Here is a 14668-nt window from a genome sequence, read left to right on the forward strand (position 1 = left end):
AATTTCCGCATAAGCAGAAAACGAATCCAGGCCACCCTGCGACACCTCCCCAGCGGCAGCCACAGTCACCGGCTTGGCCTTCTTCTGTTGGCAGGCCCCGATGGTCTCTGCTTCATCCACCTCATCCTCCTCATCATTGTCGTTCTGTCGCCGTTTCTTTTGAAAAACCGCTCATGTGGCACTGGCGGCGACAGGCCTTGAAGTTACCTGCGGCTCCAATCCCGCAATGGTAACGGTTTCCCTCCTCAATATCACCCGCTCCCTCTGGGACCCACGCCGATTGGCGGGCATTCTCTCCTTCACCATCTCGGGAGCCGCTTGTGCCTGGCTCCTGCCAGCCACTCCACGGTCGGCGCGGGTCTCCGCCTGGACCACGGTCTGGTCAGCGGGAGCGAGGTGCGAGTGGTGAGGCATTGGTATCACCACAGGAGTCTCTGACTGGGTCTCTGCCAGTGTTTGTGGGTCGACGACGGTTTGCTGAGCCGCCAACCCAGCGGCGTACATGCCCTCCAAGAAATTATTAATTTTTGCGCGGTCCATGGCCTTGTCGAATGCGTCACGGCTTGCTTTGTTACCCGGCGGTGTATCTGAACAAGCACAACGATAGTCAGCCTGGGACAAATTGGACAAAGGCACAAGTCAGCGGGAGTTACTTACTAAGGGCACGCGTCAACTGTAGGTCAACCAATAGCTCCCAACCAGTGAGCAGACGGAGGTCGAGAATATTGCGGTTCTGCCAACAGCCTTTAATCCTTGCCACGCGGCACTGTTCCTCGCGCGTTAGGTTGAAGCGCAAGCCCGCTGCACATAGACAAGCAATGATAAAAAAAAAAAAAACAAAACAACAAAGGCATATCACAGAGAAAATCCGCCAAATTTTGTCAGTAGAGATTGGCAGCAACCTCGGATTGGTTGGAACTCCGACTTAATCCTAAAAGTCGGAGCCCCATCATTTGCTCCCGCGTCGTACTCCCACCCAGTAGTCGCAACGCAGAAGGTAGCCCGCCAGGAGGACATGGAATCCTTCAAATTTTCGATCAACTTCGGCGCCCCCTGACAGCGAGAAAGATTCACCTGACCGCTGCATCCTTGGCGCCGCACATAGACCAGCTCGTAGAAGTGAAGTACCTCTACTACGGTTGGCCCTTCACAGCCAGAGAGACGCCAAAGCGAGTTCAGTGCCATCAGTAACCGCCACATATTAGGGCAAATTTGCCCAAAGGCCAGATCGAACTCGCACACTAGGATCTAGAGGTTGGGGAGTAGCGGAAAGGTGACACCTTGGCGAAAGATGGCCTCTTGAACGGCAGCGTACCCCGTTGGCAGAATGGTAGCCCTCTCGTCAGTGGTTGGCGGACACAACTTCACCACGCCAGGAAGGCGAAACACCCGCTTCAGACGACTGACAGCGGCCGCAGTCATCGGCCCTCCCGCCTCGTCAACGACGGTACCGTCACGCAGAACCCAGGCTGACTCTATCTCTTCCTCGCTAGCTTCTCCCCCCTCAGCGGAATCGCTAGCGGCGCTGTTACTGGCTAGCCTCTCCTCACGACGATGGCGGGCGGCGGTCTCGTCCCTTGCCCTAGAACTCTCGGGGCTCCTGGAACGACCCATTGCCACTTCCCAGGGTATGGTCTGTAGCGGCTCGATAGCTAGCGGATCGGACAGTGAGGTTCCTGCATGGGCAGACGGACGCAACGAGTCAATAAATATCCTATCCGCCACGCTGAGCGACACTTAAGACCTGGAATCCTCACTGCTCGAGATCTCTACGACGCTAGCCATCACAAACCCTAAAACCCAGGTCAGTTAGTTCAACAACGATCTGAGCTAACCCCATGGCAGTTTTCAGTCAAGAACATCAAGAATAACCATACCCAGAAAACCTTGAAAGTACCAAAACAAGAACAAAATGCATATACACTCAAAACCCAGATTCGACCATTTAACAAAGCAAGAAACCTCAACCCTCTGTCAAACACCTAATCCCATCCCCAAAAATCATTCTCGACCCTCAGAACACACTGGGGAATCGCAGAGATCACTTCAAATAGCAAACGCAGAAACTGACAGAAGCAATAAAACAGGAGCGAGACTCAGATTACCAACCTGAAATAGCAGAACCTTTGATGTGCTTAGAGATGATTATCTTCCCGGCGACAACTCCCTTTCCGCAAAGAACAACGCTCGATTGGCAGGGCATAATCCTCGGCTCTCAGAAGGCAAGATGATGTCAAAACCACTGTGGTTTCCCTCTCTTTTATGTCAACATCAAACCAATCTAAGCCGTCCGCTGGGAAAACGACATCACACGACAGCCGTACACGTGCCCCACGATCGCATTTACTCTCCGGATTAACCGAGGCGTCGCCTCGGTTACAAAATCAATAATTACTCGCATTAATGGCGAGGAGGCGGGCGTGCTGCGGGGACGTTATCCCACACGCTAACCCAATACATGACGACAACGTGTCGGACACCGTCAGACAAAGCGTCTATCCGAAGTAACCTTCAAAAAGGGGCAAGTATACCAATCGTCGACGCTCCGCTAAGCGCAAACTCCGCTAGCGGGACCTCTCCCTTTTTATCTTGTAAGTGAGACAGTCTCCGATAAGCGCAAACTCCGCTAGCAGGACTTCTCCTTTTTCATCTTGCGAGACAGTCTCCACTAAGCGCAACGCCGCTAGCAGACTTTTCCCCTTTCATCTTGAAAGAAACAAAGTCTATGCTGAGCGCAGCACTGCTCACTGAGCTACAACCAGTAAGGTCGCCGTGACACTGCCGGCCGCTCACTATCCGCGAAGGGACTTCCGCCAACGGCGATTCCCGAGGTAACGCCTCATTCTGACGACGACAGCCACGCAGCTCTACAGTCAGGCTACGTCCTTCCGGGACATGGGGACACGTCAACAGTCTACGATGGCCCTGATCAGGCACGTTGACCCCCGCCACTCGGGTATCAAAGATTGGGCTCGCTACCCAACACTGCTCAGTGCAGCTTCCCTCAACAAACAATACACTGACCAAATGGAGGTCTATCTTAGCCGGGGAGTGGGGGACTCCCTGGGGGGCCTAGCAGGGGCCCACTCGAAAGGGTATAAAACGTTTTCTCAGTAAGTCCATGGTTGACAACGCACTGACGCTAATTATGCTTTTGCGAGTCTAGCGGAAGTAACGCTTCAAATGAACCAAGATTGCCCTCCTTGACTGGGGACTTGGTGGACTTGTACTTACATGAGCATTTGCCAAGCATAATTAGCTCTAATGAGCCACGCTCATGCTACCGCCAGCGGTACCAACTCCCACCAGCGGAGTGACCTACGGAAACACAACCAAGCAGGCTACCGCCTGAGCCCCGGCTCACCGCCGACGAGCTGCGTCAAGATAGCATCAGAAGCTCCAGAAGCTGGGAACTAAAGCATATCAGTCCCACATCGAAAACATGCAAGAGATCAGCCTCTTCCCCACCTATAAAGGGTTCTCTCCTCTCTCCTCATTAATTACGCATTCACTACTTACCTACTGTTATTCTGTCAATACAAATACATTGACTAACTTAGGCATCAGAGAAGAGAAGACCGCCCAACGCGGTCTCCCTCTGACGCCCTTTGTATTTCTTGACAGGTAGCGGAAGCTCTGAGAATATCATAAGTAGCGTTCCGCCCATCGGACCAGCGTTAACCGAGACTTGGGCCACCGCTCAATCTTAGACATTAACAAAGGCCGTCCTACCTATTGAAGTCACCCAACCTACCGCTAGGGTCGAGGGCTACTGCTCCGAGACCAACGGCGAAGGCATCAACCTCGACAAAGACCTCCTCGAGGAGAAACGCCACAAGGCCTATTTGCACAACTTGCAAAACAAACAACGGGTATCGTGTTTCTACAACGCCAGAGTCAAAGCCCGGAACCTCCAACTGGGGGACTGGGTAATGAAAGAAGTCATTCCACCGCCAACGGCACTCCGCCCAACTTGGGAAGGACCATACAAAATTGTGGAAGTCGTTAGCCCCGGCACCTTCTACTTAATGGACAAGGATGGCGTCACAACGACCCACCCTTGGAATACCGAACACCTTCGGTATTATTACAAGTAGTCATGCCGCTACCCAAGAGCATCTTGACTTAGCTGAATTTTTGTTCAGATATTTAGCTAAGGGAAGCTACCCAACGGGTACAACCCCGCTTTTGTAAATACTAATCTGTCAGCTATTAATGAAACGAGGAATTATTCAAACCATTGTCACCAACTCTAGCACAAAAGTTAACTGACAATGCCAACAACATTCGGCTGACCACGTCCGCTACATTGTGCACTTGGAACAATTTTAATTCCTTTAATGTTTCATTGATTAGCAAAAGCACAAGTCAAAACTCTAGCGGTATATCAACACTCAAACAATGCCAACATATCATCAACGGCAATCCAACACTTAGTCAAAATGCACGAAAGAAACATGATTCATTTCATTAAAGACTAATGATTCGGTTACTGATTCATTTCATTAAAGACTAATGATTCGGTTACAACTTACAAAATGCCTCAGCGGCCAAAAAAAAAAAATAGCCCTAAGTCTCCTAAGACTCTCCCTGCGGGGCTGCAGTACGGGCACCGTCCACCTGCGTCGGTTGCGCAATTGAGCGACTGGTTTGGTCGGAGCCGGGAGCGGTGGGACTTGGCGTAATCATCGTCCCATCTTCACGGGTATTGGCCTCCATGAAGCTGACATGAGACGCATCGGAGGATGCTGGCATGGGCGATTGTTGGGGTCCTTCGCTTGACCCGGGGAGGGATTCGTCGCTACCAGACCCCGCACCTTCGGGCTGCGACGAGTCAGGACCACCTTCAGCGGCCTGCGGCTGACTTCCCTTCTCTTGCATCTGTCCAGCCTTTTCCCAATCAATCACCCCCTTAACATTAAGTTTCTCGAAGTTGGCAGTGGCACCCGCTATGCCAGCTTGCGTCAGTGCATCCTTGTACTCCTTCGACAACTTGAAGGCTTCGACTGCAGCAGCAGCCAACTTCTCTTTCTCTGCCTCCCAGTCCTCAGCTCAACGTTGTAGGCCCTTTATCTCCTCCGAACGAGCGGCGGACTCCCGTTGAGCGTTATCCAACCTCTTTACCTTGGCTGACAACTGCTCCTGGACGCGAGCAATTTCTTACCTCAACTTCGCCACCTCAGCATTGTGTTGAACGTCCCGGCTAACGGCAACATCCAGCTTCTCCCGGGCATCCACGAAGTCCACCTCCGCCTTCGCGAGTTGTTGTTCACATTCTTGTAGCCTCTTCTTGACAGCCTCCAACTCCTGCTTCAGACTATCAACCTCCGCGCGAAGCTCTTGCTCAACAGAGGATGGCTTGGAGACCGCCAGAAAATGTTCATTCAGCCCAACAGCAAGATGGCCAAAGGCCGAGCTGAACGGTGACCGCTGAAACGGAGTGTCTCTCATGGTGCCATCCATGCCATCGAAGCCCAACCACTCGCATATGCCGAAGAGTAGTGCCCGCTCGTTGCTAGTAAGAAATTCAGCGTACGAGGCAAAGGAGTCCAGACCGTCTGTTGGTGCCTCCCCGCCGACGTTGGCAACCACGGTCTTCCCGTCCTTCCGCGCCCTCTTTTGTTGTTGGTGCACGGAGAGCGGCACATTATCCACCGCCGCCTCCTCTTCCTCATAGTCATTCTGCCGCCTTTTCTTCTGCAGAGGGGCAGTCGGGACGGCGACGGGGACAATTGCTCCCACCGACGCATGCGGCTCCAGGCCCACTATGGTAACGGTCTCGCCACCGCCAGGATTCCCCCGCGGCACGATCTTTTCCTTCTGTGTCACACGGCGCGCTCCGGTGGGCCTCTCCACGGCCTTTTCATGGCGTCGACCCTCGGCCACCGGACGCTCCGTTTGGACGACGGCCGGTCGTACATCTGTCTCCTAGGCGGGAGGGAGATGGGAATGGTGAGGCATCTCCAGCACAACCTCTTGATCGGAGGGTCGGACCTCCTTCGTCTTCGGGTCGACGGTGGTCATCTTCGCCTTTAGCGCCGCTACAAACATACCCTCCAAATAATTGTTCAATCCGGCGTTATCCATCGATTTCTTGAACGCCGCTCGACTCAGTTTATTGGCAGGCACCGGATCTGAAAAAAAAAAAAAAAAAACCACATCAAGTTAACCCAACATGCAAAGTAGTGAAGCAGCGAAGAATATTCAACAATAACTACCTGGAAGGCGAGTTAGGTTCAACTCCACTAACAACTCCCAACCAGTTAGTAGTGCAGGTCGTGAAGATTTTGATTTTCCCAGCAACCCTTGATCCTTGCCACGCGACACACACCAGGAAGCGGAAACGCGTTAGGTCTTGGTATATTGAAACAACAAAAGAGAGAAAACAAGAGAAACAACGACAACCTCGGATAGGCTGAAACTTTGACGTAAACCTATTTGTCGGTCCCTCTGGGTTCAAACCCGCGTCATATTCCCAGCCATCGGTCGCTATGCAATAGGTTGCCCGCCAGAAGGACATGGAGTCCGGCGGATTCTCAACTAACCTAGCCGCCCCAGCACGCCGACTCAGGTTCACTTGGCCGCTGCACCCTTTCCTTCTCACATACGTCAACTCGTAGAAGTGCAACACCTCGGCCACCGTCGGACCTTCACATCCAGACATCATCCATAGCGCGTTCAACACCATCAGCAACTTCCACATATTGGGGCATATTTGCCCAAAGGCGAGGTCAAACTCGCATAGTAGTATTTGGAGATTCGGCAACAGCGGAAACCGAACCCCCTGACGGAACACAGCCTCATGAATGGCCGCGTACCCCGCTGGAAGTGACGATGCGGGCTCGTTCCTCAGCGGCGCCCTTAGCTTCGCTACCCCGGGAAGTTTAAATACCCTCTTTATCCGGTTGATTGTCACTTGGGACATCGGTCCAACGGCTTCGTCCACCAGCGTTCGTCCGATAGTTTCCATGTCGACACAACTGCTTTTTCATCAGCGGAGTTATCACCTTTCTCGTGGGAACCGCTGGCCGCACCATGACTGGTCAACCGCTCTTCTCGCTGTTGGCTAGCTGCTGTGTCCTTCCCCGCTGACGCGGCGGACTCCGGTCGTCCCTTGGCCATTGTTGGGTATATCGTTTGCAGCGGTTCGATGTCTAGCGGATTGGACAGTGAGGTTCCTGCAGGGGCAGACGGACGCAACAAATCAATAAAAACCTTATCTGAACCACTGAACGACACGTCAGACCCAGAATCCTCACTGCTCGAGATCTCTACGACGTTAGCCATCACAAACACCCTAGAACCCAGATCAGTTAGTTCCAAATGGATCTAAACGACACCTATGTCAGATTATACCCAAGAACACCATGAACGGAACTTCAAAGCAAACCCATAAAATACCAAAACAAGAAACCACATATCCCCCCAAAATATCCAGATTCGACCATCTAGCAAAATCAAAACCATTAGCACTCTGCCAAAAAGGCCAACATCTACCCACAAGCGTTTCTAGACCCTCAAAACACATTATAAAGGCGAAGAGCAAGAGCACAGTCAGATGCAAATGGCTTCAGAGGCCCAAGACGACAAAGCAAAGGCAAGAATCTAAAACACCAACCTGAAATATTTGAACGTCTGCGCTCAGAGAACTTCTGCTTCAGATGTTAGGATGATACTCTCAACAGAAAAATCAATGCCCCAGTGTTCAACCACAACACTCACTCCTTCAGACTCTCACAGAACAAGGCTTGAAGACGATAACTCAAGTTTGAAGTTTTCGCAAAAGTGTCAAATCTCGCTAAGTTCCCCCTCTTTTATGTCAACATCAAACAAATCCGGGCCGTCCGTTGAAAAACGACATCAACCGAGCACCGTACGCGTGTCCCACGATCTCACCCACTATCTGGATTAATCGAAGCGTCACCTCGGTTACAAAAATGATAATTACTCGCATTAATCGCGAAGAGATGAGCGTGATAAACAGGCGTACGCAAACACGCCAACCCAAGGCATGACCACCACATGTAAGCAGTTGTCAGACGAAGCGTCTATCCGAAGTAACTGTCTACAAAGTAGATATACCAACCGTCAAGCGAGACAATCTCTGCTAAGCGCAACACCGCAAGCGGGACTTCTCCCTTTCATCTTGCAAGCGAGACAGTCTCCGCTAAGCACAACACCGCTAGCGGGACTTCTCACATCGAAAACATGGAAGATGTCAGCCTCTTCCCCACCTATAAAAGGTTCTCTCCTCTCTCCTCATTAATTACACATTTGCTACTTACCTATTGTTATTACATATATCACCTATAAAATGTTTATCCATGACGCCAAAGATACATATATCACCTATAAAATGGGTGTTAGTTGGAAATTTTGAACTGTTTATAGCTTCTTAAATTTATATGACAGTATTAGTTTGATCTTTTAGGTCCAGAAGTTGTGGGTAGCATAGAATAGATTGGAAGCAGAATGGTTCTTGTTAGTTCAAGTTACGGGACATGATGGTTGTTCTCAGAGTCTAGAAACATGACATTTAGAGCGAGAGTAGGATGAATAAATTTGTATCTACACAATGTATGGTTTATTTGAATATCACTTGGTAATTGAAATTAGATTATGAGAAATGTTCTTTTTTTGTTGCCATGAGTACATCTTCAATAACAAGGGACATGTTCTGTTTTATAAAGTTTGAGTTAGGGCTGATTGTTTGGTTTATGTGAAGTCTATCTTATAGTCCAGTGATTCAGATCTTGCTTATTTCTGTTGTCTTTCATATGTTAGTCTTTTTGTATTCTTTTGGGCTTTAAGTGCTCACTGCCCAGCAAGTTCTTGCAGGTCTTCATTTATTGGTTTTCTGTGCTCATAATGTATTAGTTATGTAACTCGATAATGTAATTTTATGATTGTATGAGTCTTGCCGTTGTTGAATGGTTTATTAGTACCCACTACTAGGATTTTTGCCTTAGACATCAGCCAGAAACCGATGTTAAAAAAAAAATCATCCGATGTCTTAGTGGGTGATGTTAAAGATCACGAACAAAAAGACATCGGTCAAAAACCGATGTCCAGTTCAACAATAGACATCGAATAAGCTTATGGAACCGATGTAAAACCGTTATTACAATGACATATTAGTGTGTTTAGATATTGTTAAATCTTCATATTTTGGCATTTAATGCTTAATGAAGTATAGGTTCAATAGCAGAAGTATTCATTTTAACATCGTTACTCATATTAGAAACGATGTTTTATATAGTATCAGACATCAGATTCTTTTCATTTTGCCTGCCGTTTGTGAGGTTCACGCATATTTTCCATATATCCTACTATTTAAGATTCAATCTACATTCCTTAGTATTGTATGAACGATGTGCAATATTATAATAAACATCGTTTCCTGTTATAAAGTGATGTCCATTTTACTATATTACATCAGGTTTTAGGTTAGCAACGATGTCCATAATATTATTAGACATTGTTTCCCAAATTGTAAATCGATGTCCATATTGATGCTATACATCGTTTTCCAAATTGTAAATTGATGTCCATATTGATACCAGACATCGTTCCCTGTAGTTTACATCGACGTCCATTAGTTTTTTTAACATCGCTTCTTAAATATGGGGCATTGCATTAATTCAAGCAATCTGATTATACACAATCTTAAAGCATCAGCCAGTGAACAGATTTTGGACATACAAACCACGCCAAAATCAAATCAATACATCTTATTTCCTTAAGTACATCATAAATTGAGTAAAACTACAACCTTTCTTGAAACATCAAGTATCCAGATTGCTTCATAGTATATACTAGAAAACTTCCCCGCGCTTTGCTGCAGGATGTACCTTTATCAATGAATTACCCGCGCTTTGCTTCCGCAGCAGTTTTTATCAATGAATTAGAACAATGAAATACAAAAGGGAAATTATTACATATTATTGAAATAGTGAAAAGAGTTTTTACATATTTTACCTTTAGTTGAAGTCCATTCAACTGGAGCTGGTGCAAAAATGCTAGCTCTATAAAAGGGTTATAAGTTAATTAATCTAGCAAAAGTTGCTGCTGGAGGTTGTTCAAAATAGTAAGTGCTCCGATTGTTCGAAAGGTGATTGTTTCAGTTGCAGCAACGGAAGATGCTGGAGTTGGTTAGCAAAATCTTTAAACTCCCAAACCTGGTCTTCCCAACTTCTTCAATATATGCAACTTTCAAGTCCCAACTACACAAAAAACAACAAATCAGATTTTTAGGGTTCCTAATAGCATCCAAAAAAAACAAAACAAACACATAGAACCTAAAACCATTTTATTGAACCATTAATTCAATTGAAAACTGCAAACCAGAATTGATCTATCAGTCAACAAATCGAGCAATATTCTTACCTGTTTTCAAATTATAATTTGGTTATCCCAAACCTGCTTTGACCAAAACCAAACAGTCCAAGACACATAACAGATCCTGCATTAGAAAAAAAAAAAAAGCATCCCTTACTAAATGATAACAAACATAAATTAGATTAAAAACCAGATCTTTTGTTATTTCCTTTAGTTCGCTTTTTGTATCTAAGAGTACCAAAAGAGTTTGGTTGTTCGAACTATTCAAAAAGTAAACCAAAGGCTACAAAATCAGATCGAGTAAATTTCATATATAAATGATTGAATAATATGATAATTGAATCCCCTCCTGTATTTGATTCGATTTTGTCCTTACCTTAAACGTTTAATTAAGAAAAGAAAGAGACAACATAAGCTTTTGTTTTTAGACATAGTAAAAGCTCAGAAATTAAGTTCTATCAAGGCAAAGACATTCAATTTGTTATAATCAATGTTATCAATCAAAATCATAATATCTACCTTTTCCTAAACAAACAAAGATTGATTTGTCTTGTTATCTTCGGTATCTTAGTGCTTGGGCTTTTACAAACCCTGGAAAATGAAGAAAACGAATTTGGGATCAATCGCTGTCAAGAAGATAATAATATAGCAAAAGTTAAACGAAACCCCTTTGGGTATATGAGCAAAAGATGGATAGCAATGATATTGACGTTGATCTTACTTAGCTGAAAGCTTACCAAGTTCTCACTGTATTACAGTATTACCTATGGGATCAGAAGAGTCCACAATTATTGCATCATAAGTTCCTGCTGGAACAGCCTTTGAAAATGCGACTCCTACAATATTAAGAGAGAGCTAATGAGGAAGCTGTTTGTATTACAAAAAAAAAAAAAAATGCAGAGTTAGATAGAAGAAGAATGAGATGATCTTACCATCACCAACACGGAGTGTCACCCTGGGATCCTCATATCTAATAGCTACACGAGGGAAAAACTGTTTTGAAACCTGGAATACAGAATCAAGAACAATAAATTATTATTTCTCCTACAATTTCCCCAGTCCATTAGTACCTCAAAGGAGAATCACATGATCACTTGCATGTTCTAGACAAATTGAATTACTGCAAGTGATGTAGCAGTGCATATAAATACACACACACACACACACATATGACGTCTCTAGGCATGCATGAAATATTCCACCAGCTACTGGGGATAATATGATTCTTTAACAGCCAACGAAGAATAAATCCAAAAGTTTCTATGTTTTTTTTTACTTACATCAACAACCAACTTATCAATCTCACATATATCTATTTGCTTGACAGAAGAATGACGAGCCACTTCCCTCATTACACCACCATCTCCTTCACCGATAACCAAAACCTGAACAACACCAATTTTTAAAAAGATAATGAGTTGACAAGAAATTAAAATGAATGATACTACACCATATCGCACATCATCTTCTTAATGAATATTTGAAAAGACATAGAAACAGGGTTCACCAAAGTAGCTTCAACCCATTCGTAATGTTCTAAAAACAAAATAATTTGACAATTGTGTCAGTGTGTGTCTTTACTCTTTAGGAAAGAAATGCATATTTCTAGTTTAGTCCTATGTTTCCCAGATAATAATATTACCTTCTTGGGGTTTGGAATTGGGCAGAGAGGAAGATGAGTAATCATTTCTGGTAGGCACATTCATCCCTTTCTGTCAGCTGAATAACCCTATCTAGGATGAGAACCTTTCCATAGGTTGATAACTGTAAACAAAATATATATCATGCATCAATAATATATTCAGATGACTAGAAACAAAGTGCCAATAACATCTTCAAAAGTGCAAGTTACATGGAAGACCATCACATTCTGATAGTCTGATTTGCCTTGAAACAAAATTTTCTCTATCTTCAAGGAATGTGCCTCTCCTGCAATACATTAAATGTAAATCAATTTCCAAAAAGTATACAGCTGAGTCCTCTATCATTCTACCAGACAATGGGAAGATACAATAACCCAAACTAACACTTGGACAAAAGCACATCTGACAACGCTGAAAACCAACTCTCCATGGTGATTACCTATTTGAGTTAGAAAAACTGCACGTATTGCAATTGGCAACATGCTACCATATAGCATCAATAGTTCAAAATTCTTCGCCGTCCTCAATATGTCGAGACTGCCTGCACTTACAATCATAAACTCACTCCTCACGAAAATCCATCGACACTGTATAAACATGTCGAGAAATCAAAAGCTCTCACCTCAACTGTGGTCTCTCTGTTTTCTTCATCAAAGACTTGTTGAATATCCTTGAGTGCATCTGCAAACTTTTCTTTAAGCACTCGTTCAATCCCCATTTTCATGGTGGTTGTTGAGCTAGGACAGCTTCCACAAGCCCCTGTTTCAACATTTCAGGTCAATTCCTTTAAATTACAGATTCTCATTACCACAAACTAAAACTAAAACATTAACTTTATTTCATGATCAAATTACATGTATGATTTGGAATTAACAGAACCCAAAACTCAGAATTGGGAAAACAAAACAGAAATGAAATCCCACCTTGGAGCTTGAGAGAAACGACGCCGTCTTCGACGGACACAATGTCGACGTTTCCACCATCGTTGATGAGCTAGGGGCGGACGTCCTCGAGAACCAAGTCAATGTTGGGAACTGTGAGCTCAAATTGCTTGGCCGAGTAGAGTCCCGGAGAAGCAGAAGAAGACTCGGCGGCAGTGCTTGCGTTCGAAGCTCTAATGGCTGAATAGAGAAAGATTCTTCTTTGAGGAGCTAGACGGCACCGTTTTACTATCATAAGTTGTGGGGATTGATGGGATTTCGCTAGGATTTGAGAAGAAGGAATTGGGGTTTTGGGCAACCAGGAGAAATCAGAAGGAACTAAATACCCACCGAAAGGATTTGCATCCAAATTCAGGTCTTAATTTATCAAACCATGAATAACCCAAATTAAAACCAAACGGAGAGGGTTTTAGAGAGAGAAAGTGTATGTGTGTGTGTGTGTGAGAGAGAGAGAGAGAGCTTGCTTGCGGAGGCAATGGCGCAGGAGAGACAGTAGCGGGAGTGAGCGGAGGAGAGGGAGGCGGTGGTGGCTGTGAAAAGAGAGCGAGAGAGGAAGGAGGAGAGGGCTAGGGTTTCGGAGAAGAGCCAGAGAGATGGGTCACCAGTTCTTTCGGAGATAAAGTGAGGATGAAATGGGCTGCCAGAGAGAGTGGGAAAACTGACCTAAGTGTGAGGGAAAGGAAAATTTTGTTCCCCCGTGTTGAAATTTTCAACTTAGTCTTTTCCGCGTTTTTTTTAATTTTCAGAATCAAATCGTAGACATCGGTCAACAGTAAAAATCGATGTCAGTAATATGCATAGAAATCGGTATTTGAGGAATCGATGTTAATGACATTTTTTTACATCGCTTGAATTCCTCACCGATGTAATTGTCATGATGTCTAAGGCCAAAATTATAGTAGTGACCATTTGCATACCTTTTTCAAATATTGTGCAGCAAACTCTTGATCTTGGGTCTTCAATAGTATTCTTGGTTGGCCTTTTTCCAAGGCAAACACCATTCTCCATCATAGCTTCTTCTCTGTCAGTTCAAGAAGCTCCATATAGAACAAGAAATTGACTTTGGAAATTGTTTAGGGAATACACAGCCAACCAAGTGTGCCTCCAATAGACTGGAGACTTGTCATTTCCGGCTAAGTTTTAAATAGACAGAGTTAAAGTTCTATGCTTCAAGCTGGTGATTCACTAATTAGATGTTAATGCTTAGAAATCCAAGGGACTCTAATTAACTATAAGTAAAAGAGGGAGAGATTGACACGAGATGTATAGTGGTTCGTCTCCGCCTTAGCGGGAGACTACGTCCACTTGAAAGCTTATACTAGTGTGTTGAGCCTTGCGGCCCAAGAGGGATTACAAAGGATGTAATGGGATGTAGAGTAAGTGAGAAGGAGTCTCCTTTTATAGGTGAAGGAGTGCTCTTCCTTTACATGGTTTTCGATGTGGGACAAGCAAATGTAACTATTCTAGTGTAGAAACTATTCTAGTGTAGAAATGCCTAGTTTGTGGAGGCAACTTTGCAAGGCCGGAAAGGTGGCTTCCCGGCGACGGATTTGTGACTTCCGGATACCGTAGCGTAGCTTGAACATAGGGCTACAAGATGCAAGTCTCGGTTGGGCCTCACCATGGCTTGTGGATGTCTCAAAGAGGGTGTTACTTATGCTTGGTGAGATAGCAAATACTCCATATTGTTGGAGGTATGTACATTAGAGTTATGTGGCAGTTGTTCTGTGTTCTGGGATTTTGGTT

General features: G+C 45.2%; 1 pseudogene; it reads right to left on the minus strand.

Moving 5' to 3' along the window:
* Positions 1 to 10779: 10779 nt before the first annotated feature.
* On the minus strand, positions 10780 to 13364 carry LOC133734031 (spermidine synthase 2-like; annotated as a pseudogene).
* Between the last annotated feature and the right edge of the window lie 1304 nt (positions 13365 to 14668).

This window comes from Rosa rugosa, chromosome 2 (assembly GCF_958449725.1).
Source record: "Rosa rugosa chromosome 2, drRosRugo1.1, whole genome shotgun sequence".
In the NCBI taxonomy this organism is placed as follows: Eukaryota; Viridiplantae; Streptophyta; class Magnoliopsida; order Rosales; family Rosaceae; genus Rosa; species Rosa rugosa.